At 31.3% G+C, this 26,339-nt stretch overlaps 6 non-coding genes across 6 annotated transcripts; 2 read left to right on the forward strand and 4 right to left on the reverse strand.

Annotated features, from left to right (window-relative positions):
* Positions 1-4,488: 4,488 nt before the first annotated feature.
* Positions 4,489-4,560, reverse strand: TRNAD-GUC (transfer RNA aspartic acid (anticodon GUC)). Its single transcript has one exon. It is a non-coding gene; the product is annotated as a tRNA-Asp (tRNA).
* Positions 4,561-12,254: 7,694 nt separating this feature from the next.
* TRNAA-UGC (transfer RNA alanine (anticodon UGC)) lies at positions 12,255-12,326 on the reverse strand. Its single transcript has one exon. It is a non-coding gene; the product is annotated as a tRNA-Ala (tRNA).
* A 4,776-nt stretch (positions 12,327-17,102) lies between these two features.
* On the forward strand, positions 17,103-17,174 carry TRNAW-CCA (transfer RNA tryptophan (anticodon CCA)). The gene has a single exon. It is a non-coding gene; the product is annotated as a tRNA-Trp (tRNA).
* Positions 17,175-19,617: 2,443 nt separating this feature from the next.
* On the forward strand, positions 19,618-19,689 carry TRNAW-CCA (transfer RNA tryptophan (anticodon CCA)). The gene has a single exon. It is a non-coding gene; the product is annotated as a tRNA-Trp (tRNA).
* Positions 19,690-21,565: 1,876 nt separating this feature from the next.
* On the reverse strand, positions 21,566-21,637 carry TRNAA-UGC (transfer RNA alanine (anticodon UGC)). The gene has a single exon. It is a non-coding gene; the product is annotated as a tRNA-Ala (tRNA).
* A 2,315-nt stretch (positions 21,638-23,952) lies between these two features.
* On the reverse strand, positions 23,953-24,024 carry TRNAA-UGC (transfer RNA alanine (anticodon UGC)). The gene has a single exon. It is a non-coding gene; the product is annotated as a tRNA-Ala (tRNA).
* Between the last annotated feature and the right edge of the window lie 2,315 nt (positions 24,025-26,339).

Raw genomic sequence — 26,339 nt, forward strand, 5'->3', positions numbered from 1 at the left:
AGTATTCAGACACAAAAAAATGTTGTGAACATATCAATCCAAGGGTTTGGAAAAATTTAATAGATTGTACACCCACAGCACGCTAGATTTATTCCGTTTTTTATTGCAATGCAGCTATCTGATCCAAGGATTGTGTAAAAATAGATTCTTGACCCACAAAAGGCTTGATTAATTCCGTTTTTGATTGGAATACAGCTATCTGATCCAAAGACTGTGTAAAATTAGATTCTAGACCCACAAAACTGTAGATTTATTCCGTTTTTCATTGGAATGCAGCTATCTGATCCAAGGACACTGTAAAATTAGATTCTAGACTCAAAAAACTGTAGATTTATCCCTTTTTTATTGGAATGCAGGTATCTGATCCAAGGACTTGGTAAAAATAGATTCTAAAGCTACAACACACTAGATTTATTCAGTTTTTTTTATTGGAATGTAGCTATCTCATCCAAGAACTTGGTGAAAATAGATCTAGACCCATAAAACGCTTGATTTTTTAAATTTTTCATTGGAATGCCAACATCTGATTTTAAGGACTTGGTAAAAATAGATTCTTAACCCACAAAACGCCTGATTTATTCCATGTTTGATTGGAATGCAGATATCTGGTCCATCGGAATGATAAATCTAGCTTGAAGACTCTGAGAAACTGGTTGCAGCGTTCATTAACGCTAATCACTCTACTCCGTACAATATCTACCATTCCGCCAGCGCTGGCTTGTGCCGAGCTAATCTCGGCCAATTATCTGCCGGAGTGGAGTCATTTGTCAGATTCTAGGATGAAATGGATTAATGGGGTCCTCTGATTTATTACGAGCCGATAGTAAGCAGGTGAATGGTCCATGTATTATGTACTGTAAGTGGATTTGTGAACAATGAATGGGAGACGTGCGGTGTGTGGCGTGAGGGGCCGTTGGAACGGGATTGGCAGCTTGCGATAAATACCGAAAGATGGCAGTAGAGTAGAGAAAATAAAGTACTAAAAAAATTCAATACCCAATAAGTACGGATAACATTTTTTTAAACCGTTATTAATCTAATCCACACCCAATGGTGCATAGGGTACTGCATCGTATTGACGCAGTGTTATCTTGATCGTCACTTACATGAAGGTAAGGTGATCACTCCTGCGCTTCGGGGACTAGACCAGGGTAATATTAAATATATTTTAGAATGTAGAATCACTAATATTAAATTGGTTGGTAATAGAAGCAGAGGAAGATCGAGGAAAACTTGCCATGATAAAATATTTCAAAACTTGAAAGTGGTCAGGTCAGGTGTCAATAATCGGCGGGTATGTATGAGGTAATGCATGAATGTTCATAGAAGAGGCGAACATTTTTTGCAAAAACAGAGTGGTGTAGCGTTCTATTCTCTCCGCTTACCCCTACGACGAAGCAGCGCAGTCCGCTAGTTAGTCGTAACTATTGTATTTTATTTTCACGTACTATTATGATTCTAAAAATAGTTACTAATTTTTAAGGTGAAAAATAAAATAAAACACGAAGCGGAAAATGACAATTTTATATCTTATTTCCATTCATAAATTCTAACAAAGTAGCAGGTTTAATATACAATTATGTCAAGTCAGTCAACAATATCGAAAGTCGAAAGTCACTCTGTGGTAATACTTTCCTTGACGGATCCCATTTAAGTTTGGGAATGCATTTTTTGTGAGTGGATTCCTCAACCGCAAGCTGCCGAAATGCCGACTTGCCGACTTGCTGACATGTCGGAATTTCGGCAACTCGGGCTTCCGACTTCCCCTCAATACCGGCTTCTTGTTTTTCACTCTGCGAGGGGCAGGATTCCAGGAATTGGGGAGTATCTTAACCCTTTCGAATATATATTTTCAAAATAAGTATGAAAAATATTTGGTGTGGAATTTATGTATGTAAACTAAAAAAAACTAACCATCACGCCACTTCCCCGCAGGGGTAGGCAGAGAGAATAGAGCGCCACACCACTCTGTCCTTGCAAACATTCTTCGCCTCTTCCACGTTCATGCATCTCCTCATACATACCCGCCGATTGTTACGACTCCTAACCTGACCACTTTATTATAGCAAATAAAAACCTATCAGCGGAAGCTAAACTGGCAGTGCACAACGGAGTCCTGGTTCCAACTCTAATGTATGGAAGTGAAACATGGAGTTGGCAAAAGAAGGATGAAAGTAGACTGAACGCAGTCGAAATGCGATCTCTCAGAAGAATGTGTAATTTATGTATGTAATTATAATAATAATAAATAAAAACCCTTATCCGCACCCCAATGGTGCATAGGGCACTGCTTCATATAAACGCAGTGTTATCTTGATCGTTTACACATGAAGGAAAGATGATCAGCCCTCCGCTTCAGGTACCAGTCCAGGGTAATATTGAATAAATATTATAGTGAAAAAATCACTTATATTTATTTTACCCCCCCTGGGAATCGAACCCGGGACCTCCAGAACGGTAGGCGAGCATGCTGACCATTACACTACGGAGGCGGACAATTGTATGTAATTAGACAAAGAAATTGTTAATATAACATTTATTAATTTATGAATATTGAAACAATGTTTGATTGACGTTTAATAAACTCACGACCTAATAATAAATTCAAGATGATAATAATAATAATAATAATTTGGATAATTTGTATAGCGCCATTTTCGTAAAACACTACCTCAAGGGCGCTTATAAAGACATGGATAATAGTAAGATGATGATGATAATGTTATAAAAAAATGGATTAAAACGTCGTCAATCGATCTCGGGCTGTCGAGTCTGGAGCGGGGAAAAGATGATCCGACAAATTAAAACGCCTTCCTCTTGATCCCATGGGCTGGAGAATGGCCAAGGTGTTGAGCAGGACGCATTCCTGAGCGAAGGTCGTCACGCTGGAGGACAGCTTGTTGATCTCCTCGTCATTGTGGATGGCCAACTTCCAACTTCCAGACTAGCACAGTTCAAACGGGACTTCACTTTTATCCTCTTTTGCTGCCCTTCCGTGATCCGACATGATGGTTTTGTCTCTGAGGTTTTCCGCTTTCGCTTTCATACAAATGGGAGCTGGCGCAATTGAGGTATTTAAGTTTGTAGTTCGATAGCTGTATTTTCAATTGGTCTGGGTGTTTGTGATGTATTTTTCACATTTACCTTCCCTATTCTTATTATTCTACCTACAGACAAACCTCTAATAGAGGCTTTGCGAAATATTCCTTTAAAAAAAACTCAAATGTATGAAATTTTCACGCTATTCAATTATACTACATTTATTATTTACGCCTAATTCTTAATAATACATGGTTCACCCCCAATTATTTTAAATAATGTATTTTGAATTTTTTTTATTTAAAATATACCATAAAAAAAATTTTTTAAACGCCTCACCTTTCAATAACTCTTTTCTTTTCAAAACCATATATTTTTTTCGAAGGAAAACTTTTTTTTCAACAAAAATAAAGTCGGCGTTCTTGAATTGAATTCTGCGAATTCCCACTAAAGGGGATATTCGCAAACACATAATTCATTCCACCGGAGACCACCGGAGAGGTCACGTGTCTGTTCGTGCCCGATTTTTTTAAAGAATGTATATTGGATATTTTTTGTGTTTCAGAATAAATAGAGAAAAAATGTTTGTATAATTTTAACTCCTTACGTTTCCATAAATCTTTTCTTTTCAAAAGTATATAATTATTTCGAAGTAAAACAATTTTTTCCTGGTGAATACTTGGCCTTTAATAGGTTTTCAAAGATTTCAAACATAATACTTTCTACAGAATAACGACGCATATCTAAATGTAAATTTATATCTAAATAATAATTTTACAATATAAAAGGTAATTTATAATGAATTAAATCATCATTTTTGGCAATAATTTTACTAAACTCTTTATTTATTTTGATAACAATTAGAATAAAGACTCTATTATCCCAAGAACAAATTGATTGGGTAGCTACTATTGAAAATTACTTACTGCTTTACTCAATACATCCATGACTTGCAAACACGCTAGCGACATCTATGTACGCATCACGGAAGCTATGTATTTTATGAACTGCAATGTCATGCATTCTGAAGGAAAAACTTAGGCAAATTCTTTTATTAACCTGTCCATTTTGAGACTAAGTTTATTTATTTATATATATTTATATTTATTTGTCAAAACATATTACATAAGTCATATATTTACTATTCCCGAAATAACCAAAACTAATATATGGCAAAATATAAAAACAATAAACAGGTATAATAAATAGGCATAAGAAGTAAGTATATTTAAAATAAATAAAAGAGAAAAAACATAAGGTAAGAAGCTTATTTAAAACAAATTTTACTAAAAATCGGCGGAAAAATTCGGCCCTTAGTTTAGTTTAGCAAGGATACTTGCCTATAATAAATATATTTAAATAAAAAATTGTCATTTCTTACGCTACAAATAAAATAAAAAAAATGATTTAATTCAGTTTTGTAAAAAAAAAACAATGACAAAAAACATCCTCCCCGGCGGGGAATCGAACCCCGGTCTCCCGCGTGACAGGCGGGGATACTGACCACTATACTACCGAGGACTTGCGAAGAGGAGTCAATAATACTGTATATAATTCCAATGCGAAAACATTTCATGATTCATTAATATGATTGTGAAATAATAGTTTATACATTGTAATTAAAACCTTCATATTTTAAAATAAAAATTATTTCGGAAAATAATGAACCGATGTGCCTGGCTTTTATTTTTTATTTTTTAATATTTTAACAGTATAATATGTAGATTAAATCATCATATTCGTGTAACTTATCGACGCTATAGTCCCATGTACCGCAGGGGTAGGCAGAGAGAATAGAACACCACACCAATCTGTCTTTGTAAACAATCTTCGCCTCTTCTACATTCATGCAAATCCTCATACATACCCGCCGATTATTAAGACTCCTGACATGATCACTATCAAGTATTAAAAATACTTAATGGTGCCAAGTTTACCTCGGTTTTCGTCTGGTTCTATTACAAACCTCATTCGCCTTATAAATTTATTTTACAGTTCTTTCTTCACTCATTCGATTCACGCGCCCAAAACATCTCAACACATCTTTCTTAATTTTATGGATAATTCTTATCTATTTGCATTATTTCCTTATATCACCATTCCTACATTTATCAATTATCATTTTGCCGCACAAACATCATAATTAATAATAATAATAATAAATATTGATAATTTATATGGCGCTAATTTAGTAAGCTACTACGTCAAGGTATTATTTTAAAATATTAAATCGCTCACTCCTTTCAACGTCATATATCAAACTTGATATTTCAGTAGATCGTTTTTAAAGTTTAAAAATATAATGATACGTATTAAAAAAAAATATCAAGCCACTTATTAAACTTTTTACTGTACAACAGATCTTTTCATGTAACACCTGAAGGTTTTTTCTCCATTTGAAAAATATTTAGTATATTTAAAAAAATAATTAAACAATACCTTTTCATCAAAATGTAAAAACAACACTTTCTACCCTGTAGCGGGTAAATATTAAGTTTAAAATATGCCGCTTTTGCTGGGATATAGTACATTTTCTGGGCATTCCGAAAACATGCACAACTGAACGATTTTTGATATATGACGTTGTTGAAAGAAGTGAGCGACATGTGAAAATCTCGAGTAGTAATCTGATGACAGCGAGCAGCTGATAACAGTTTTCAAAAATTCCACCATCTGTAGCCTTGGTAGCTTTCAGCATAGCCATCAACTGGGCTGAAGAAGTCGTCCAGAACCAGTGTTGCCATATGCCAAACCAAAAAATCGGAATCAAACAGTCTAGAAATCTGTATAAAATCTGTATATAATCAAGAACCCAAAATATAAAATGTATTTTTATACACATTTTTATTAATTTTAGAAATCAAATCCTTTTCTATTTTTGTTTGTAGCATGGATCATTTTAGTTGTTTTGATAGTAATAATCCTTCCAACGTTTCAGTACTTATTATCAAATGTTAATCATGCTCGAATCTACAGTATCTACTCAATGAATTAGGGCCACCCATTATTTTTTTGAATACTCTGAAATCTTTTGGATTATTATATTTATTTTACATAAATACTTTAAGTTTTCTATTGACATCTAATATCATGTATATTACCTTCAATAATATGTAAAATATACCTGGATTATTTAAGCCTTTACAAAATTTCAAACCCTTTTTCTGAGAAAGGTCCCTAATTATCACAGGTAGACAGATAGTTGAAAGTTCAAAAAATAGTCCTATCTCATTTATTAGTGAAGTTTCTTGAGTTCTGGTTGTTGTTTTGTTCAGAAAGGTTATATAGTTATCGTGTCTTGTGAAAAAAACTTAATTTTTAATTTTGGTTCATAAAGTATAATTTTTTTTTGTAAACACACGTGTTTTTTTTGAAAAGGACAAAATGGGAAAAAGTAAAGACATTTCTGAGGAAAAAAAGTCTAGTGTTATAGTGCTACTGAAATTAGGAATACTATCTAATAGAGAAATTTCAAAAAAAGAAAACGTTTCTCGTCAAACAGTGGACAGAATTTCAAAATCAATAAAAAATCAGTCACCCGCCACCAGCAATCGGCGAAAGAACTGTCGTAGGATTAGAAAAACAACACCGAGGACTGATCGAAAAATCGTTCAAAGTGCCTTAGAAAACCGTAGTGCATCAGCAAAAACATTAAAAATAAAATTGGAAGAAGAGGGTATAAATATATCGGTATCAACACTGAGGCGACGTCTTTACGAAGTAAATCTGAAATGCAGGCGCCCTGTAAAAGTACCAAAATTGACACCACGAATGAAAGCTGATCGATTAAAATGGGCCAGGCTACATCGAAATTACTCGGTAGATGATTGGAAAAAGGTATGTATTTAAATTGAATTTTCAACATATTATTTTAGTAAATAAACTTATATATTTGAATTAAACTTAAATTTTCATTATTTTTCAGGTCATCTTTAGTGATGAGTGCCGGTTAGAAGCCGTGACAGAGAGCCGTCGATTCGTCAGGAGAACACCAATGGAACGTTACAATGAGGCCTGTGTGGTAAAAGTTATCAAACACCCCCCTGCAACAATGATATGGTCATGTATTATTAACAATTTACCTGGGCCGTTGTTTTTCGTGGAAGGAACAATGAACCAAAATTCCTATAAGCAGGTCCTCGAACGAATTTTATTGCCCTTCTACCATACACTCGACCCAACAGAAGGTTCATACACCTTCATGCAGGATGGGGCACCTTGCCACCGGGCTAAATCAATAATAAAATTTTTGTCTAACAAAAATCTGCCTTTGCTCCCCTGGCCTGGAAATTCTCCGGACCTTAATCCTATAGAAAACGTATGGAGCATGTTAAAAAATAAGGTATACTCATTTCCAAATCCGACAGTAGACTGTCTAAAAAAAATATTCAAAAAATTTGGTCAGAAGACGAAGAAATAAAAAATATGATAAAACAGTGCATTTTAAGTATGCCAAAAAGAATTGAGGCAGTTATTTCTGCCAAAGGAGGAAATACTAAATACTAACTTTATTTATATGAAAATATATGCATAATTTAAGCGTAATAAAGTGTTCATGTGTAAATAAAATTCAATGTTGTTTTATTCAAGGTTTTCTCTGAGTTATTCCTGTTTGAATTGAGAAATTGCGCGAAATTCTGCGTGGCCCTAATTCATTGAGTAGATACTGTATACATATTTTCGTTCTTCTATTTTATCATATACTATGTCCAATTCAAAAAATCCGTATAAGTCTAAAAGTACTACCTAAGAGTAAAATCTGTCATATGTAACGGCAGCCTAAAATCTGTATCAATACAGATAAATCTGTATATATGGCAACACTGTCCAGAACACTGAGGATTTGATAGTTTTGAGTCGAACGCGTGATTTAGTCCTTGAACACCATTTAGGTTCATTGGTTCAGAGAAAATATCTGATTTTTGGCGCCATTTGTGTAATACCACTTAAAAACACTACTTCGTGACTACCAGATTCGAAATTACCATTCCATCATCAGGGTAAATCATCAGGTTTATTCGGCAGTATGTTTTTTTTATATGCCTATTTACTGTACCTTTTATTGCTTTATAATTTACATTTTAACTTGTGTTTTCTTATTATTGATAACCTTATGTCCCAAAATGGGTAATGGAAATTACTCATTGGGAATATTATACATGTGACTTATGTATGCAATATGTTATAAATAAATAAAAATAAATATTACCATACCACAAAGTTAATAATGCTTTTAGTATCCAAAATATATTCATTCAGTACCTTAACAAATATGTATGGTAAAGATAATTTTTAATTATTATTTTTTGACATCTCATCAAAGATGAAGAAGAATATGGATGTCTGGGCATTTCATAGGCTGTCATAGATATGAACCAATTTTGAAACATTGTTCTTGAATCACTAGAACTGAACTAGAAACATCTATTGGTGAGATGAAAACAAGTTTTTTTTGTGTTTAAAGTGATCACTTAAACCAGCCTATAACGGTCGTCAGCCCCGTAAATGCCCTTCCGTATTCTTCTTCATCTATGATGAGATGTCAAATAATAAAATGAAAAATACTCCTATAATTGGAGATAATCCAGATTTGTGAGCAAGTATTTGGACACACTCAAAATGTTGTAAATAATTTTTAAAGCCGAAATTTCCTCTTTTTCTCCATTTTTCCCAAAACCCTCAGTAATCCGAACAAATCTCTACACGATTTGCGTTCGGATTAGTGAGCTGGCTCTGTGTATATGATTTTCAAATACAATTCACCTATTGCACGATTAAAATACATGACCAGGGATAGATATTGCCGCGGTCAGGGAATATCTCATTCATGTTCTACGGGCCACATAAACAGGCCGTATCACGTCATCTCGGGAATAAAATTACCGACATGAATGCACCTGGAGGCGTGTGAAACGGTTTTATACGTTTATGCCCCGACGTCGGCCATGCAAAATGGCAATATCTGGCGGCAAATCGCCTATAATACTTATTTTATTTAAATTATGCAAAGCAAAACTCGTTTATATAAGTGTCAAAGCCCCACTGAAAACACCTACTAACATAGTACAGGGCAGTGATTCCAATTATCGATCTATTTACATATTACAAAACCATTGATATGTTCTATTTTGTATTAAATAAACTTACAAAATATTGCCTATACCCAAATTTACCAGCTGCCTGATACATATCGCTCACTCCTTTCAAGAACGTCATAAATAAAAAAAAAACTTGATTTTTCAGGAGAGCGTTTTTAAAGTTTTAAAATATAATACAATGTATTAAAAATAAATATCAAGCCACTTTTTGAACTTTTTACTGTGCAACACATCTTTTTAGGTAAAACCTGAAGGTTTTTTCTCCATTTGAAAAATATCTAGTATGTTTTAAAAAATAATTAAACAACACCTTTTCTTCGAAATGCAAAAACAACACTTTCTGCCATGTAGCGGGTAAATATTAAGTTAAAAATATGCCACTTTTGCTGGGATATAGTACATTTTCTGGGCATTCCGAAAACGTGCACAACTGAAAATTGACGATTTTTGATTTATGACGTTCTTGAAAGGAGTGAGCGATATAAAATAGAACCCATTCGGGGATTCAAAATAAATGATCTGAAAAAATATTTCTTATTTTGTTTTTACCTTATGTTTTTTTTTTAAATATTTTCTCATTTGTTTATTTTAAATATGCTTCTTACCTTATGTTTTTCTCACTTTTTATTTTGAATATGCTTCTTATGCCTATTTATTATACATGTTTATTGTTTTTATATTTTGCCATGTGTAAGTTTTGATTATTTAAAAAAAATTGTACTTTATTATTTGTGTTCCAGTCTTGTTAACCTTAATCCCATGTCCCAAAATGAGAAATGGAAATTACTCATCGGGAACATTGTATATATGATTTATGTAATTTGTTTTGAAATAAATAAATAAATAAAAGCATTGTTAACTTTGTGGTATGGTAATATAACACTCTCCTTATCATTCATCGTTACCTTTGCACTTTGACGATGAATGATAAGGAGAGTGTTATATAGAGTTCAATCATATTGCGGTGTAATCCACTATGTGAGAGAATATTTGGGTAATAGAATTATTGTTTTTTCTTTCTTTTTGTGTGTTATGTTGAAATAGATTAAAAATTAAAAAAAAACTAAAAGGGAAAACTCCACCGACAAGACACATATGGTGGCTTGGTGGGTTACTGCAAAAATATGTTAATGATTTTTATGAATTTATAAATGAATCTATGCATGTATGATTAGGTACATACTGATATATTTAACATATAAATGAAATAAAAAATCCCTAATGTAAAATTCTGATTCTGGGAGATCGCATTTCGACAGCATTCAGTATATCAATGAATGTGTGTCAAAACGATGTATGATAGATGTTCGAATGGTGAAAAAAGGAAATAATGCAAGGCTGAAGTAAGCGTTACCGTTTAAATAAAGATAGGTGTGTTGAGATGATTTGGACATATATGGAACGAATAATGAGGAATGAACATTAAAACAAATTTCATGAGGCGAATGTAGTTGGAAATAGGGACAGAGGATAACCGAGGAAAAATTGGGATGATCAAGTCTTTCAAATACGTGCAAAGTATACTTTGCAAATAAAAAAATTGTAAGGTCAGAAGTCGAAATAATCGGCGGGTATGTATGTACGAGGAGATGCGTGAATGTAGAAAAATGTTTTCGAAGACAGGGTGGTGTGGCGCTCTATTCTCTATGCTTACTGCTTACCACTGCAAGGAAGCAGGGTAATAGTTTTTTAGTTAGTCATTATTCATATGGTATCTCGTTTTTTTTTATAATCTAAAGGGAATCTAAAATAACATTCAATTGTATAGTCAGTGCGTTAATTTCAATTTTCCTCCTTACTGATAATAAATCCACTCTTACGAATGCCTATTAGTGTTGCTTAGATTAATTTGGTACTCACTCGCTACATGAAAATGGCTTAAGTTAATTACACTCATTCGTTCAGGGTAAGCAGAGTGAGCATCTTAATTGGTATAACAAGTAAGCTGCGACTTCTGAAGGAATTATCCGAACGGATGGAGGACGAGAAAGCTATACTGAGAATGCTCAACCAATGGACCAGTGCGCCGCAGTATTAATTGAGAGTCTCGGGATAATTAACTCAATACTAGAAGCAAGATATAAACCTCAACCTCTCGAGTAGCGATATATTAATGAAAAAGTTGTACTCTGCAGTATTTTTAGACAAATTTGTAATATTAAAATTGAATACCAACATTTTAAATATATGCCAAGCACAGAATTTATAAATACTGTCAATTTGAAATTATCACTACGCTCTAAATATGGGACCGTGGTCCCATATTTAGAGCGTAGTGATAATTTCGGTAATTTACATTTGGGTAATTTTTGACCCAGGTTTTTATTTTACATTACTGATTTCAATGCACCATTCATTCTGTTCCCAGCATTCCCTCTTCTTTCTATATCATTGTCACCAGTCTGATGAGTTCGGTAACAACGAAACCTGGTCACTGGTCAATCAAAATAGTAGTGGAAAAAATTATGATGTTATTGTGTTATTATATTGTAGTCATACAGAAGAAAGTGGCCAAGTGTATTTTTTACAAAAACGTGATCATTGACTGTTTGATATCTTACTAGCTTATTTTGCCCTGAAAAAAAATACTAATGGATTTTAAACTTGTAAGTATAATATATTGACTTGTTAAAAACGACTAACTGCATTGATGTTTATTTTATTGTCAAGCAAAGTTGACTTAAATGGCCCTCCTGGACATTTTACGTTTGGTTAGTTGGTCACATTCTTCTGTACGACTACGATACGACCTTTATATATTTATTGATAAATTGAATTTGTGACCGAAAAAGTGTTTTTTGTTATTGTTTTAATTACTTTTTGGGCTCTTAATGAACCCAGTAGCACTCTGTTTTGTATTAAGTTATAAATATATAAAAAAAAAAAACAAATTTATTGATATATAAATCAGGTTTATAATCTCAAAAAAATATCGAAAGGAAAATACTCGTACATATATCTCTTGCGCAAATATAAAAAAAGATTCATTGATTGATTCGGTAACACTATTTGGTGATATCTATCCATTTCTATTTTAATTTTACTTGGTACCAGTATTTCTTGAAAAAGAAAAGGTGGTTTTAACCAAGTAAAATTTTAATTGAAAATATAAAAATTTGGAGATGCCGGGGATCGAACCCGGGGCCTTTCACATGCAAAGCGAACGCTCTACCACTGAGCTACATCCCCAGGTGTCAGCGTCGCGTTAATTTTGGAATCGGATCTCGGAAAATTAGAAGCCTTTTACTAATATGTTTTCCAGCAACTTTATCTAGTTATACCTGATCCGCGTGAGTTGAAATTCTAAACTTACAAAAACTAGAGGCATCTTTGTAAAACTCAACAATCAAAAAATATTATTTTACAAATAACTTCTTCTTATCTTACCCCCATCCACACCCAACGGTGCATAGGGCACTCCATCACATTGATGCAATGTTAAGTTGATCGATAATTATATAAAGGCAAGGAAATCAGTCTTTGCTTTCAGTACCAGTCCAGGGTAATATTAAATAAATATAACAGTGAAAAAACGCTTATAATTACAAAGACCCTCTTGGAAAATGAACCTAGGACTTCTAACACGGTAGCCAAACCCGGTAACACTCATATACAATGTAATCGTAAGTATAATCATAACTTACTTTGATTTTTTTTATTTATTTCTTTATTTCACCATATAAACAATTACAAATTACAAATTTTCCCATGCCGAGAGAATAATAATTAATGTATATATATATATATATATATATATATATATATATATATATATATATATATATATATATATATATATATATATATATATATATATATATATATATATATATATATATATATATATATATATATATATATATATATATATATATATATATATATATATATATATTCCAACATTATAAATAAAACCTATAATTATGTTTTTCTTACAATCCTGTTTATAAAAAAAAACATAAATTTTTGTTTCAATACCTTATCTTATCGGCAATAGTAGATTAGTATTGACAGATATTAACTATGTATGTATAGGTTTGTATGTGTATTTTAATAAATATTTTTTAAAAATAGGAAAAATATTTTTTTTAAATTTCATACAGAATATGGATGGATCATAGATTATTAACAACAGACAAAAATAGAGCACAGCTGGCATATTTGTTCCCATTCTTTCTGCTTACAAGACAAGTAGTAAGCAACAATGTAAATAGGAATAAATATCATATGAACTTCCATTTTACGAAGTAAATTACATCATAAAAACGTTTGGTACGTAATATTTTTTTGTACATTAAATGCATAGCGTAGTATTATATAATAAAAAATAATAAAAACCCTTATCCGCACCCCAATGGTGCATAGGGCACTGCTTCATATAAACGCAGTGTTATCTTGATCGTTTACATATCAAGGAAAGGCGATCAGCCCTCCGCTTCAGGTACCAGTCCAGGGTAATATTGAATAAATATTGTAGCGAAAAAATCACTTATATTTATTTGACCCCACCTGGGAATCGATCCCGGGACCTCCAGAATGGTAGCCGAGCGTGCTGACCATTACACTACGGAGGCGGACAAAAAGTATTATATAACAATTTTTTTTTTAAACACTTGTTTTTTACCAAAAAGTTTACGTATTATATTGTTACGACTAGTTTCGGATGCTACAGATGCTTCCAACTACAGGTTTAAATATAAACGCTTAAATGTAAACCCGTAGATTAGATGGGAGCATCTGTATAGCTTCCAAAACAAGTCACAAATAACATTATGCACAAGTGTTAATAAATAAGTGTTTTATTTACAATTTAATCACGTCTTATCACAAAATGAATGCCAAAATAATAAATTAAATTAAATTATACAACTAAATGAAATTGTATGCAAACATTTGGATTAGGAAAATATTCCACGATATGTACGTTAAAATTATTTTTTGACATCTCATCGTCATAGGCTGGTTTAAGTGATCACTTTACACACGTCTAACATTCACTAATCAAAGTTCTAAATATATGAACCAATTTTGAAATATTGTTCTTGAATCACTAGAACTTCTTAGGAAAACTTGGTATTTACAGGAATTATGACGTATTTAAAACATTTTCATTCATATTATTTTTTGACATCTCATCAAAGATGAAGAAGAAATATGAGTCTGGGTATTTACGGGGCTGACGACCGTTAGAGGCTGGTTTAAGTGATCACTTTACGCACGTGTAACATTCGCCAATTCTACCCGTTATTGACAGCCACACTACTCAAATTCTTGGAAGTTATCTATATTTGAACCAATTTAGAAACCTTGTTCTTGAATCACTAAATCAGTCAGCCCCGTAAATGCCCAGACTTCCATATTCTTGTACATCTTTGCTGAGATGTCAAAAAATAATATGAAAAATAACTCCTAAAATTGGAGATAATCCAGATTTGTAAACAAGTATTTGGACACACTCAAAATGTTGTACGTTAAAATATTATCTCGGTTTTGGATTGTTTAAATATATTCCAAATATTTATTGATTTATCGTTTACATTGTGGAATACCATGATCCGAATACATCGCATCGAAAGAATGATGCAAAAAAAGAATCCATAATATGTTTGTATCATATTATAGTGACTCCTATCTTCTATAAGAAAACAAACATGTCGAGAAATCAGACGTAAGACGTGCTTTTTGCATATTACGACAAAGGAAACTGAAATGCACAAAAATATGCACACCGCAGCAACATAAGGTTCCTGAATCGCACTAATATGTGAACACCGTTGTAATGTAAGGTTCCAGAAACGCACAAATATGTGCCCACCGCCGCAATATAAGGTTCCTGAAACACACAAATATGTGCACAACGTAAGGTTCTTGAAGGTTAGACATTCGTTTGATAATGCCCTAACAAGGTAAAACAATTGTCACAATATAATTTTTTACGTGTTTTTTGTTAATAAAATACAACTTAGTAGACTCAAAAAATCTGTGTTTGATTTTAAATAAATACATAAAGTTCTTGAAGGTATTTATCATCCTAGTTTTCCTCGGTCTTCTTTTACTACTTTTTCCATTTACATTAGACTCATAAATTTGTCTTACTGTTCTTTCTTCACTCTTTCGATTCACATGCCCAAACCACCTGAACTCACCTTTCTTAATTATATCGATAACTCTTATTTCAGCCGTACATTATTTCCTTACATCACCATTAGAACATTAAACATTCATCTGAGAGATCGCATTTCGACTGCATTCAGTCTATTTTCATCCTTCTCTTTCCACACCATGCCTCACTTCCATAAATTATGGTTGGAACCAGGGCTGCATTGTACACTGCCAGTTTAGCTTTCCCTGAAAAGTTTTTATTTTATATGCTCATAACTGATTTCAGTACGTAATATTTACACAATTTTATTAAAACTTTATACTTATACAATAACGATAAGCAGCCGTAATAAATATTATAAATATTTTATTTAAGTTTTACTTGGTACATAAGTATCACAATTTCTTAAAATCTATTGTAACAGATGTTTCAATGCTTTCCGCATCATGTTCAAACACCGTATGTGAAGCCAACTGAACTTTTCATGAACATATTACAAGAAATAAGGATAAAATAAGAATGCCATTGTTGAAAAAATCAAATCGCAATATTGTTTAAGTTATTGTTTATAAGAATTTGAAAATGTATGATGAGATTCCTGAATGTATGAAGAATGAATGGTTTCGAAAACGAAAGATGTTTTCATCTTCTGGTACAAATTAAAACTAAACATAAATAAAACTCAGTAAAGTGGTATATTCAAGTGTTTAATATCAATAAAATAATCATGTCATTCCACAAAGTTAATGCCGAATCAATAAATAATATAAGAATAAAAGGAGTATGAAGGAATTTAAAAATAAAATTTTTGTTATATATATGTATATATATATATATATATATATATATATATATATATATATATATATATATATATATATATATATATATATATATATATATATATATGATGTAAATTTAGCGTAAATAAAAGTTTGTTTTAGTTGTAATATAAGCTAACTAAAGAAATAACGAAGAAAAACTCTAATTTTTAAGTTGTGTCCTTGGAACGATGAAGGATAAAGAGGGAGTAGGACTGTTCCTTTCTTTATAAACATTTTTTTTATCAGTGGGAACACAGACAATAGGGAGGCTTTAATCATTGTCATATCGTAGTCGTACAGGAGAAAGTGACCAACTAACAAAACGTAAAAATGTTCAGGAGGGCCATTTAAGTCACTTTTGCTTGGCAAGAAAATAAACATCAATGCAGTTAGTAATTTTTAACAAGTTAATATATTATACTTCCAAGTTTAAAATCGCTTTGGGAGTTTTCAGGGCAATATTAAGCTAGAAAGATATCAAATAGTCAATGATCACGTTTTTGTAAAACAATGCACTTAGTCACTTTCTCCTGTATGACTACGATATTGTGAATTATGGGCTTATTTTTACTTATATTTTTATGAATTTCTATTGTTTCAAAATGTTACAGTTTGTGACTTTTCGTATAAATAATTTTTATTATCTCTACGTTAATATTGTTATAACTATGTATAAACATTATTAAAAATGGATAGATACGAGTATTACCACAATGTGACTGCCGAATCAATTAATGAAACTATAAAATGTATAGATTTCCATTATATCTCCAAAAAAAGGAAAACTATTTCACAAAGTCTAGATTGTTACAAAAACAAACCATATAAAATTAATGCCCCTTTAAAAAAGGTGCACGATAAGAATAGGTCGCTGAAAAGTTGTCTTGAAAAGCATGCTACTTTTTTACGAGTACAGCACGGCTAGACGTAATGTTCAACTAGACCTGAGCCCAATTGACATTCAAATTAAGCGATTGATCCATTTAACGACCTTCGTACAGTATAAAGTGTAATCTATTTTCTACGGCGAGTTCTAACGACTCCGTGGCGCAACGGTAGCGCGTCTGACTCCAGATCAGAAGGTTGCGTGTTCAAATCACGTCGGGGTCAACGGAATTTTTATGAATTTTCGCGAAAAACTTTACCTGTTTTCCTCGTAATGACAATAATTATATAGCACCTGAAATTTTGAGACTATTTAAGAATAAGAAAGTAATATTTTTTTATATTAAAAGCATTGTTAACATTGTGGTATGATTCTCGTAATCATTTATCCTTCATTTTGTGTAATACCACTACTTAAAAACTACTGGTTTCGGAATAACCATTCCATCATCAGGTGAAATGAAGACTAAATGTAGTCTACATTTACATTTGGCCTGTAGTTTACATTTGACCTGTTGATGAAATGGTTATTCCGAAACCTGTAGTCATGAAGTAGTGTTTTGAAAAGTGGTATAACACAAAGTGAACGATGAATGATAAGTAGAGCGTTGAAAGTAAAAATTATTATTTTTATGTTTTGTACTTAATTTCCTAGTGGAATTGCATTTTAAATAATAAAACGACAATTTTTGTTTTTTTTTTGTTTTTTTTTATTTCACCAGTGACCGGGTTTCGTCATTACCGACATCATCAGACTAGTCTTAAGATCAAAATAAGTCTTAAGATCTTAAGTCACTGGTCAAATAAAATAAAAGTGGATATCCTATTTAATGTATTTGTTGTTTTATTCTACAAAGCAATATTTTTTTCTGGTTTGCAAATCGATACAGTATTCAAATGAGGGGAAAATTTCCTATAGCGAAAAAAAACTTGATATGAAAACGTGAAAATTACTTATTTTTTTTAGTACATAGCGTTTACGCAAGCTGTTAAAATAAATTAAGTACTCATTTTTTTAATGTCATAATTTTTATCAGTCATACAGATGTCTGAAGAAACTATGTTTTTAATAATACGCATTACGGTGTTCAAAATAAGCTTGTAAGAGTACGGATATGCGACCCCGAATAGGCCACTATTCTACTTCTACTTCGTACTATTATTATATATTTTCAATTCCTATAACTAACTAACCATCAGATTGCGTGTGTTGGCGCAATTCCCATGTGTGTCATAGCCATTGCGGTCGAAAATGGTGTTTAAAAATAACATAATTTTATATGTTTCAGGTATAAACACCTGCAACAGGTAGAAGGACAGATTAGTGTGGCGTTCTATTCTCTCTGCCTACCCCTGCGGGGAAGAGGCGTGATAGTTAATTAGATTTAAAAAATGAAAAGCAAACATTGTTCATGCTTGCTGACAGCTGTTGTCATTTAGCATTTTCAATTTTTTTTCGATTGCATTGTTGTTCATAGTTTATTTTTTATTTTTTCTTATTTCCAATGCTTCACAAACGTTTTTAAATTATACATATTAGAAATCAGTGTATTCTATTTTATAGAATACTTTACTTATTTAATTTATTTATAAACATATAAATAATTTTTGTACAATTCGCTCACTCCTTTCAACAACGTTACATATCAAAAATCGCAAATTTTCAGTTCTGCGTGTTTTCGGAATGTCCAGAAAATATACTACATCCCAGTAAAAGCGGCATATTTTTAACATAATATTTACCCGCTACAGGGCAGAAAGTGTTGTTTTTGCATTTTTAAGAAAAGGTATTGTTTAATTAATATACTAAATATTTTTCGAATGGAGAAAAAACATTTAGGTTTTACCTAAATATATCATTTGCACAGTAAAAAGTTCAATAAGTGGCTTGATATTTATTTTTAATACATTTCATTATATTTTTAAACTTTAAAAACGATCTCCTGAAAAATCAAGTTTTTTGAGAAATGACATTGTTGAAAGGAGTGAGCGAATTGTCAAATTTGTTAAATGTGTAAAAAATTGTAAAGTACCCTCGGCACGGGAATTTGTCATTATGATATGATGAAATAAATAAATATTTCTTTTCTATTTAACCATACTGATACACAGCAATGAGTGGCTAAATTCTCAATATCCATACGTGTTAAGTTTTTTATGTTAGTAGTCATATTATTTTCTGACATATCATCAAAGATGAATAAGAATATGGAAGTCTGGGCATTTACGGGGCTGACGACCATCATAGGCTGATTTAAGTGATTCTACTAAGACTTTACACCAGACATCTATCTGAGTAGTGTGGTTGTCAATAATGGGTAGAATTGGTGAATGTTACACGTGTGTAAAGTGATCACTTAAACTAGCCTATTATGGTCGTCAGCCCCGTAAATGTCCAGACTTCTATATTCTTTTTCATCTTTGATGAGATGTCAAAAAATAATAGGAAAAATAACTCCTATAATTGGAGGTAATCCAGATTTGTGAACAAGTTTTTGGACACACTCAAAATGTTGTAGAAAAAGTAGTCATTGCCAATGTCACCGCTTTAACCAGTCTAGTATAGGCTTCAGAGAATTGTCGTGGGTATTTTTTGTATGGCAAGGTTGCGTTCACTTTCAAAAAATAACTTTTAATTGATTCAATATTATATTCGGGCATGTATAGCGACTCCGTGGCGCAACGGTAGCGCGTCTGACTCCAGATCAGAAGGTTGCGTGTTCAAATCACGTCGGGGTCAAACATTTTTTTATATTCTCACTTATTTATGTCTGAGAGAAAATAATTATGAAAATTAAGAATTCGACAACTTAAGGCAATACAAGATTGAGTGAAATCGCATTTGTAGACGAGCATATATTTAATGTGTGATATAGATTATTGTTGTAAGTAATAGTAGACCAGTCTGAAACTCGGTTGCTGGTCAAACAAAATTGATGTGAAAAAATTACATACTTGTTATTTTATTCTGTAAGCTAATACAGTAAAACCTCGATATAACGAACATCGGATATGACGGAAAAAAATCGAGTCGAATGTTAAGAAATTAAAAACGTTCTTTCAATATTATACTAATGCTAAAAGTCAAGTGTCGCCGCATGGAAACAATTTTTAGAGGCCATGATAATCACAAATTATGTCTCAAAACATCAAAAGTACAAACAAAACTTAATTTTTTTAAAAGCAGAATTACGTAAAGCAAGCTTGTCAATATCAAACATCAACGTCACTTTACGACGAATTTCCTTAGAACATTTTTGTTGTTATTAGTATTGTTTATTCATATCGACATACAGTCTTCATAGTTTCAAAAAAAGTTTTTATATAACGGACTTTCGGCTTTAAGGGACACCCCTCTCCCCAATTAGTCCGTTATATCGAGGTTTTACTGTATTGTTGTATGGAAGTGAAGCGCGGAGTTAGAAAAAGAAGGATGAAAGGAGACTGAATGTAGTCGAAGTGCGATCTGATCTTAGACTAATATGAGGCAAAGCGATGTATGATTATATTCTTCACTACTGCTTAATATATTTAAATAGACTATTACTGTACATCATCTCTCTCTATGTAAACGCTTGCATGATGCGTTATTGATAAACTAATAATTACATCTACATATAAAAATTCTTAAAAATTATATTACCAACAATTGTATGAAGCTTTAAAATATTAATTCTCTAAAATATGGCCATGTCAATAAATTCTTCCTTTCCCAGAAAATAAATATAAGGGTACATACCTACATCCCCCATTAGCTACTGTTGTCTCCCATAAATTATTGCTGCACGTGTTAAAACTGTCACTTAGAATTGTAGCTACATAAGGACCGTAGTCCATTTGATCTTCACATTCGTTTGATAATGCCATAACAAGGCGAAACAATTGTCACAATATAATTTTTTATGTGTTTTTTGTTAATAAAATACAACTTAGTAGACTCAAAAAATCTGTGTTTGATTTCAAATTAATACATAAATATGATTATAAGGTTGAGATAAGCATTGTCGTTAAAATTAAGAAAGGTTTGTTGACATGGTTTGGAACTGTGGAACGAACGAGTGAGGAAACAACGGTAGAACAATTTTATGAAGTGATTTTAGAAGTATATTTAGTGAAGTGTTGTTAGAAATAGGACCAAAGGAAAACCGTGGAAAAGTTTGCAAGATCAAGTATTTCAAATACTTGAATGTGGTTAGGTCAGAAGTCGGAATAATCGGAGGGTATATGCGAGATGTGTAAGAGTGAAAGAATGTTTGCAAAGACAGAAAGTGGTGTGGCGTTATATTATATCTGCTTACAACTGCGGGGAATCGGCATCATGGATAGTTTGTTAGTAATTTTTCTGCTTTTTCTTCTTGTTGTAGGTTTTGTGGCCTGTTTTTAAGAGGAATTTTACAGGGCTCAGCATAGATGAACAAGAATATTTACAGGGCTTACGACTGTCATAGGCTTGGTTGTACTTAACCTAACTAAGCATATGCCGGTAGTAAGCCCTGTAAATATCCAGACTTATTCATCCATGTTGAGATGTCAAAAAAAATATATATATTTTCTTTCGCTTTTTAAGCTATGAATATCCTAAAACGACACGTGGTTTTTAAAAAATAATAAAAATTTGGAGATGCCGGGGATCGAACCCGGGGCCTTTCACATGCAAAGCGAACGCTCTACCACTGAGCTACATCCCCATGTGCTACATTATTGAATAATGATGTTCAAATTATTGTTACAACAGGTTGGTAAACAAATTATTACTGTGGTTAAGTGCTGTTGATAAAATTATGTACACATACCTAAATACATATGTATATACGTTTGTTTAGTAAACTGTCAACTTGTAGGCACATGCATTTAAGCAGGGGACATAACCAATCATTGACAGAATCAACTCAATTACCAACAACATGAGGCAAATTTTTTATGTATATATATTTTATATGTCCGCCTCCGTAGTGTGATGGTCAGCTCGCTCGGCTACCGTTCTGGAGGTCCCGGGTTCAATTCCCAGGAGGGGTCGAATAAATACGAGTGATTTTTTCACTCTAATATTTATTCAACATTACCCTGGACTGGTACCTGAAGTGGAGGGCTGATCACCTTTCCTTCATGTATAAATGATCTAGATAACACTACGTTTATAAAACGTGGTGCCCTATGCATCATTGCGGTGCGGATAAGGGTTTTATTATCTTATTATTATTATTATTATATAAATATAAATATAAATATATATATATATATATATATATATATATATATATATATATATATATATATATATATATATATATATATATATATATATATATATATATATATATATATATATATATATATATATATATATATATATATATATATATATATATATATATATATATATATATATATATATATATATATATATATATATATATATATATATATATATATATATATATGTATATATATATTTATATATATTTATATATATATATATATATATATATATATATATATATATATATATATATATATATATATATATATATATATATATATATATATATATATATATTTATATATATATATATATATATATATACATATATATATATATATATATATATATATATATATATATATATATATTTATATATATATATATATATTTATATATATATATATATAAATATATATATATATATATATATTTATATATATATATATATATATATATATATATATATATATATATATATATATATATATATATATATATATATATATATAAATATGTATTGTTCTTATTGAAATCTCAAGATAAATTAAGAAAATACTTATATTTGGATATTTACGCGGCTTGTGCACATATCGCTCACTCCTTTCAAGAACGTCATAAATCAAAAAACTTGATTTTTCAGGAGAACGTTTTTAAAGTTTAAAAATATAATACAATGTATTAAAAATATATATCAAGCCACTTATTGAACTTTTTACTGTGCAACAGATCTTTTTAGGTAAAACCTGAAGGTTTTTTCTCCATTTGAAACATATTAAGTATACTTAAAAAAAAAAATTAAACAATACCTTTTCTTCAAAATTCAAAAACCAACACTTTCTGCCCTGTAGCAGGTAAATATTAAGTTAAAATATGTCTCTTTTGCTGGAATATAGTACATTTTCTGGGCATTCCGAAAACATGCACAACTGAAAATTGTCGATTTTTGATTTATGACGTTCTTGAAAGGAGTGAGCGATATGTCTTATATACGTGTATAGGTAATCACTTTATACAAGTGTAAAATTTACCATTTTACCTACGATTAACTTATTGACATTGTTTTATCTTCGTATAACCTATAATATAATAAAATATCTTATTACGATTAATTTTCTTATTTATTGATTTGGCGTATAATTTGTAGAACTCACAGTATTAATTAGAAGAATTGTCACAATATTATTTTTTTAAGAAAAACTAACTAACTAACTATCACGCCGCTTCCCCGCAGGGGTAGGCAGAGAGAATAGAGCGCCACACCACTCTGTCCTTGCAAACATTCTTCGCTTCTTCCACGTTCATGCATCTCCTCATACATACCCGCCGATTGTTACGACTCCTAACCTGACCACTTACGACGCCTAAAGACGTCTCCTAAACTCCTAAACTACCATTTTTTTAAGTGTTTTTGTTAATAAAATATAACTTAGTAGACTCAAAAAAACTGTGTTTGATTTAAAAATTAATAGGTACATAAATAATTTTCTTACTTATATCACATGCGGTCGTTCACATGAAACCATTATATTTTTTTATATAAATTTAAAGTTTATTTACATAAATTGAACAATATCATATATATAAATTTAATTATAGAGCCTTTGTCTTCTTTTCTCAAATACAGGTCACATGCTATTACTGCATTTAATGACTGTTTCTATACGGTAATAACTGCGAATGAAGTTAAAGAAAAGTGTCGTTACATTATTCTGCTTTTAAATAATAACAAAAACAAAAATTTGGAGATGCCGGGGATCGAACCCGGGGCCTTTCACATGCAAAGCGAACGCTCTACCACTGAGCTACATCCCCAGGTGTTGGAGGCTTCGACACCAAGAAAAACGTTGTTGTTAAGCGATTCACACACATGTAACAAAGTAAATATTAATTTATGAGACAGTCACATTTTTACTTTTACATTCCAAGTGACGTTGGTGATGATAGAAGGACCTACAACCTGAGGACGAGGAGAGCTGATCCCAACAGACTACAAAGACGACACGTTGGGATGGAGCTAGGTAATAGTAGAATTTACATTATAGGATTTTAGACATAAAAATTGTGTACGCAGTTTCCGTTCCGTCATAGATTTTTCAAAAAGTTTTATCAATAATATTTTCGAGGATTTTTATTATTTCACTGAGAGAATTGGCACAGTTTTTGCGTCAGTAAAAAGGTTGCCTGAGGGCGAAGGATGGTTTCGGAACAAAAAAAGAACCTTTTTTTATGAAAAAGAATTCAATCCAGATATTTTTCTAATAAAACTTTCAAAGAAATATTTTTCCCATTTCAGAATCCGCCATTTCAATAAAATATCTTTGTTTTTATGGAAAAGGAGCATCTCACGTAATATTTTCATTGAGATTTTTTTTATCATAAATTCTCTACTTTTGAATGATATATATAAAACTAACCATCACGCCGCTTTCCCGCAGGGGTAGGAAGAGAGAATAGAACGTCACACTATCTGTCTATGCAAATAATCTTCACCTCTTCCACATTCACGAATCTCTTCATACATACCCGACGATTATACCCACCCCTGACCTTACCACTTTCAAGTATTATAAATGCTAAAAATCATAAAAATGTTAAACGTTCTTAATCTAAAATTTCCTAAAGTAATTAACCGATTGCTTTGAAATTTGGACACAACGCTGCAACGTGGCATTGAAAAACGTGCGTGTTTTTATCTATATGAATAAAAACGTTTACGTTACTTGATAAAAATCTCAAATCTCTTAATTGAATCGCCGATTGGTCGGAAATTTTGACACAACATTGCATTCAATTCATTTCGCATGACGGCAGCGTGCTTCTTGATAGTTGCTTAATTACTGTCTACCCAAAAGCATTGTGAAATCAAACACATTAGTAATGTGTACTTTCTATTATCTTATTTTCATTATATATATATATATATATATATATATATATATATATATATAATATATATATATATATATATATATATATATATATATATATATATATATATATATATATATATAAATATAAATATATATATATATATATATATATATATATATATATATATATATATATATATATATATATATATATATATATATATATATATATATATATATATATATATATATATATATATATATATATATATATATATATATATATATATATATATATATATATATATATATATATATATATATATATATATATATATATAATATATATATATATATATATATATATATTTATATATATTTATAAATACATACACTTGAAATCGACCAGGGCAACAGATCGTAGTGAGAGATATTGCACACTGAAAAGAACTCCTCTTGCAAGTCTACGTTTTAGTAAGAATGTTCGATGTAGTAATATCATGTTCGCGATTCGCTCGTAGCCGCGTGACTCCTTTACCGAGGGTTTTGCGTTCAAGTGCTGGGCGGAGCACAATAATATGGCAGGAGAGGAACAATGTAATAACGCTAGAGTGCACGTCATGCCATACAGGATACATGAACAGCCTCGCCCAGAATAAATGAAGCGATAAAATCTCACTTAACGGGGTGAAGATTATTGTTAATTGTACCCATAAACCTTCAGCCGCAATATTTATAATCATATTTCTGTTCAAGCGCAGCGAGTTTAAATGAAATATGATTATATATACGATTTAGAGGACTAAAAAATAAAAATCGCATATGCGAAGGCATGCATTTTCATAGACACAAAATTTCCTTTTATATATAAATATACATACGTATACATAAAAGGGAGAAATAATGACTAATAAATGTGGTTGTTACAGAGGAAACCGAGAAAATCCCAAGTGAGATGATGAGTTTTTCAAATACAGAGAGGCCCAAGTAAGGAGTCGATGGGTATGTATGAGCAGATGCATACATGTGGAAGAGGCGAAGATTGTTTGTCTAGACAGATTGGTATGGCGTTCTATTCTCTCTGCCTACACCTGCAGAGAAGCGGGGTAAGGATTAGTTAGAATAGAACGCCACATCACTATCTTTTTGCAAAAATACTTCGTCTCTTCTGCGTTCACTCAATTATTTATTTAATTTATTAAACTATGTGTATTTAATTATCAATTTAAACATTTTACTTGAAATTATATAATTGCA

This window comes from Brachycentrus maculatus, unplaced genomic scaffold (assembly GCF_059751285.1).
Source record: "Brachycentrus maculatus isolate JH-2025_06_01 unplaced genomic scaffold, ASM5975128v1 h1tg000659l, whole genome shotgun sequence".
Lineage (NCBI taxonomy): Eukaryota > Metazoa > Arthropoda > Insecta > Trichoptera > Brachycentridae > Brachycentrus > Brachycentrus maculatus.